Source organism: Octodon degus, unplaced genomic scaffold (genome assembly GCF_000260255.1).
Source record: "Octodon degus isolate 3935 unplaced genomic scaffold, OctDeg1.0 scaffold00015, whole genome shotgun sequence".
In the NCBI taxonomy this organism is placed as follows: Eukaryota; Metazoa; Chordata; class Mammalia; order Rodentia; family Octodontidae; genus Octodon; species Octodon degus.
In genome coordinates this window covers 2,098,113-2,103,213 of record NW_004524591.1, presented here as the reverse complement: position 1 = coordinate 2,103,213, position 5,101 = coordinate 2,098,113, and the positions used below count along the sequence as shown (strand labels likewise).

Here is a 5,101-nt window from a genome sequence, read left to right as displayed (position 1 = left end):
TCATTGAGCATTATGTATGGATGTATATATGTGTGCAATAGATTGGGGAAAATTTCTCCACTGTTAATCTGTTGTTCAAGGCCTCACTAGTGTGGTGAGTCCTTGAGCTACCAGTTGTAAAGCTGATTTTTCAGTACAGGACACTCTGTCTACCCTGTAAATCTGTGGTTTGGTTTTAATGTCTATTTGCACTAAAAACAAGGGCCCACACTCATTGGCCATGGGGTTTGAGGACAGAGTTTGAGGAGAATAAAAACGTTGTGCTTTGTGTCTACGTGTCCCCCCGAAAGCCTCATGCAGTCATGGGGCAGACTGCTAGTCTATGATTGATTTGTGGTCCAACGCTGGGATTACGGGTGTGAGTGCTACACCTGCCTGGGGTGGGCCGCCGCTGGCATGCACTATGAGGGAGGGGAAGAGCCTCACTCTGCTGCTCCTCCCCCTTTGCTCTTGTTGCTTTTTCTGTTTTCTGCCCCCCCCCCCTCCCCATGAACAGCTGCCCTCAGCCATGTGCCACTCTGTCTTGGAACCAGCTGAGTATGGACGGAAACCTCCACAAAGTGAGAACTTAATAAATCTTTCCTTCCTTAATTCCAGGCATTTTGTCCCAACAACCAGAGTAAAGTAACCAAGACAAGGAATTAAAATTGTAATCTCCATGGAGCTGATTGCCTCCAGATCAGGAAACAAGAGACTTGGTTACTAGAGGTAACTCAGTCTCAAAGTCCAGCTCCCCTCCACACCACTTCCTCTCCTACCACTGCCTCTGGAGGTCAGTGGTCTTTTCCTGCCCTGAAATATATTGCTACAAGAATATATGTATGATTAAAAAATAAGATTGATCTTTTCCTAAATCAAAGTACTACTGTTCCAGTTTTTCTTACTCATTGAGCATTATGTATGGATGTATATATGTGTGCAATAGATTGGGGAAACTGTTCTCCACTGTTAATCTGTTGTTCAAGGCCTCACTAGTGTGGTGAACCCTTGAGCTACCAGTTGTAAAGCTGCCTTTTCAGTACAGGACACTCTGTCTACCCAACATTTTACATCACAATAGAGAAGCCACAGAGAGGCAGCTTTGAAATCCCAGGGCTGTGTGGTCATGTATAGACCTCCTAAAAGGACAAAGTGTTCTGTTTCCTTAAAACAAGGGTGTGGCTTTTGTAGCCAGTAAAATAATCTGAACACAAAGGCCTCCAGATCCTGCAGAGTAGTCTGCAGTGAACTGACTCAGCGGAAAGTGGTGGGAAAGGAAGCTGCTCTTAGATTTCAGACCCCTCCAGAGCCAAGCCTGCCCGCCTTAGTTCTGTCCCAGGCAACAGGAAGGGGGCTTTATCAGCTCTTGTTCTCTCTCTCTCTCTGTCTCTCTCTCTCTTTCTGTCTCTCTCTCTCTCTGTCTCTGTCTCTCTGTCTGTCTGTCTGGCTGGCTGGCTCTCTCTCTCTCTCTCTCTCTCACACACACACACACACACACAGCAAAAGATACCATAAGGAACGCCCAAGGGGAACTCCAGTGTCGCCCAGTGCCTGCTCCTTATCACCTCTGCCAGTCTCTGAAGAGGCCAAGTCACATTTAGCAGCTGCTCTGGAAAAGGCTGCAAAACAAAGTGTCCCATTTAATTCAGGTGGGTTTCTGACTATTGTGAAATATTGATCCTAGATGCTTTGATGGCCAGCGTCCACGCAACAGCTGGTGATCTGTAAGCAAAATATTGACGTGCACATGAATGAACTGGAAAGTTAAAATCAATGAAAGGAATCAATTATGTAGTTTTTTAGGTTATATGGTCACACACACACACACAAGCTCACTACCACTACCAGTTTGGGCTTCATGTGGAGTGAATCTTAGTATTATGTGACTCAAAATCCTATGATCCTTCACAATTAAGGAAACTACAGATCTGAATGTTTCATAATCAGTCCATGTTGATTAGATTTTCCTCATAATTGCTCAATGATAATTTCACTCAAATCATTTTTGCCTACGGACAACTTCGCCAGTGTCACCAAAAAAAGGTAGAAGCTTCTTGTGGAAGAAAAAGAAAATAGAGGTTCATTTTCCATCATAGATGAGTGACCTGTAAAATTCAAATTCCAAGAAAGCCTATGGATCAGAAAAAATTCTATTAGGATGAACCACAAATACTATACTGCTTTACCTTTCCTTGAACTATCAGAAAGATACACATACATAGACATACAGAGATATATATCAGAAAAAAAATATATAATATATAGATATATAGATATAATTTGGATATATATGCAAATGTATGATCTTCTCTTCCTGCACCAAGATTGCTAAAGATAACCAACTGGTTCTTTTTTGATTTCGGTGTTGTTTTGTTTACTGACAAAGGGAATTTCAAAGCTTTGCTTTCTCTAACTGGGTTATATGACTCCTTCAATTACATGTAACACAACTCCAGGAAAGGCGAGGTTTCTTACAAAATAGGTTAGAACCTTTCCGATCACCACGACCTGTCCTGGAGAAGGAACGCTTGTGCTTGGAAGAGCGCGCCCACCATTGAGGAGAGGTACCGGGTTCTAGAGTGCACGCGAGGCCGCGATCGAGGAAGACGGGGCAACGCGACGGGGTTCCTGCTCTCAGGACCCCGCAGTCCAGCGGAGGCAGACAGGCATTAAAAAACATGAACAACCAAATATTCAAGAAAGTATCAAAGTGCAATGAGATGATTACAGCAGAACATTGTAAGAGAAAAACGATTCAAACTAGGGTTGCCAGACATAGCAGATGAAAATATAGGCAGCTAGCTTAAATTTAAATTGTAGATAAACAATAATTGGAGTATAAATATATCTCCTGAGATATATGGGACATACATTTACCAAAAAAAAAAAAAATTGTTCACTATTTATGTGAAATTCAAATTAACTCAGCTTCGGTATTTTCTGTGATAATCTTTCCTGAAAGTCCTGTTAAATTGGAAGTTGTGGAAGGGTTCTATAAAAATATATTGATAGAACGCTAGAAACAGCTATATCAAAAGGCCTCAGGCAGACGAGTGAGTGTGCCCGCTATCTAAACAGCACATGCAGAAATTACGCTGAGATTTGATGACAGTCGGAACTGACCAGGAGATGCATTCTGCACCCCGCACCTGACGGCTGGAGGTGAGAAAAATGTACGGGGAAGATGGGGTGGTGGACCTCGGAGGAAAGCGGACCCCCCAGCGACCCAGGCAGGTGACGTACACGGTTGGAGCTTCCTGTGAGCTCCTCATGGGAAAGGTTGAGATTAGGGGACACTGTGAGGGGACAGGGAACAGGACAGAGTTACTGGGGCTCCACAGCTGAGGGCTTCTGGGCAAGATTTTAAGATTGTTGTCGATTTCGGTCTCTCAGGAAAGGTCTATGGGACATAAATTAAACGTATCCCTTTTGAAATATAATCCCTTTAAAAAACTGTCTAAATTCTTTGCAAAAGTATGTCTTAGAAGAGTAAACAGAACGTGTACTGTGGCAAATACAGCAATTTTGAAAAGAAGAAAAAGACAGATATGGAGAGCGAATCCTGTCATCTATCCACTCCCTGCTTCCCTTCTGGCACCAAGAGGGGAGACCCTGTACAGAGCCTGGAGCCGCAGGAACAAGCGCAGGATCTGTGTACCTGTCCACAGCACACAACGTGTGGGGCGAGGTGGGGCTCACAAGTATGGGCTTTAAGTTCTTTTTGTTTTGTTTTGTTTTGTTTTTAAACAAATCCAACTGGTTTTTTGTTTGTTTGGTTGGTTGGTTGGTTGGTTTTTGGCAGAACCGGGGATTGAACTAAGGCCCTCGTGCTTGCCAGGCACATACTTATTCTACTGAGCTATATCTCCCCAGCCCCATGGACTTTAAGTTCTTAAGCAAAGTTTCATAAAGCTACTAATCAGAAAGCTGTCTTCTAAATGCTACAAAAAAAAAAAGTATGAGACTGAAGTAGTTACTGTTCTCTGTCTCACCGAAAATGATTCAGACACTTGAGATATAATTAATATAATTTATAAACAGAAATTCAAATGGAATTGTTTATAACAGAAAACAACTTAAGTGACTGGTCATTGAGGCACCACTCTTTCACAGGTGTTTATGCAGCTACTCAGCTATGAGGTAGATACACAGAAACTGACTTAAGAGATCTGGGCAGCCAACCTGTCCTTCTGTCTGGAGCTGGGGTGGGGGTAAAGCACTTCTCCAGATCTTCAGTGTTGGAAAGTTCCAGACAGACCTGGGCCAGTTGGTTACTCTAGAAACATCACCAAGCTGGTTATGTGACAAAAGCAACTTCTCAAGCTGGTTATGTGACAAAAGCAGCTTCTCATAGGTAATTTTCAAATGACTGTGTATGCGTAGATGTATATGTATATGCATTCAAAGAACTTTGGAATTGGGGAGGAAGAGGTGGCTATCATTTTGCTTATTTGTGTCATCTTTATTTTTTAAAAGAGGATATCTTGCTTCCGTAGGTCAAGGAAGAAAAGACAAAAGAATGTTTGTCTGCCTGTGGGCCATCGCTCGCTCTTCACACGGCTGACGTCGAACTCAGAGCTTCACACAGGCTGGGCAAAGGTCTGATGACTGGGCCACATCACTGGATTTGAACTTATTTGGAGATAGGGTCTCACAGAGTCACCTGGGTTAACCTATAATCTTCCATCCTTCCAACTCAGTTCTCAAGAAGAAGGGATCAACAGTCCTATGCCAGCATGTCAGGCAGCCTGGGTACTTTTATAAAATCTTTTATTTATTTATTTGGTATGGGGTCTTGCTACACAACTCAGACTCATAGTGATCCTCCTGTCTCAGCCTCCCCAGAGCTTGGATTACAGGTGTGCATCACCACACCTGGTTTCAGGGCCTGCACAGCATCTAGGGCCGGCACAGTCTGTGGTACCAGGGACAGAACCTGGGTCCTGGCGCTTGCCAGGTAGGCACTTAGATCACCAAGCTATCTCCCCAGCCCAGCTTGGCTATTTTTAAAGGGATTTTTAGAATGGAGTTTTATATTTACCACTATTTAGGCCTTCAAATTAATGTTATTATCTTAGGATGTTAGCTGTTGGGAAAATATTGAACCTTAAATAATTATATA

At 43.1% G+C, this 5,101-nt stretch overlaps 1 pseudogene; it reads left to right on the top strand.

Moving 5' to 3' along the window:
- The first annotated feature begins 3,150 nt into the window (after nucleotides 1-3,150).
- LOC101576162 overlaps nucleotides 3,151-5,101 on the top strand; it is a 9,863-nt pseudogene continuing 7,912 nt past the window's right edge.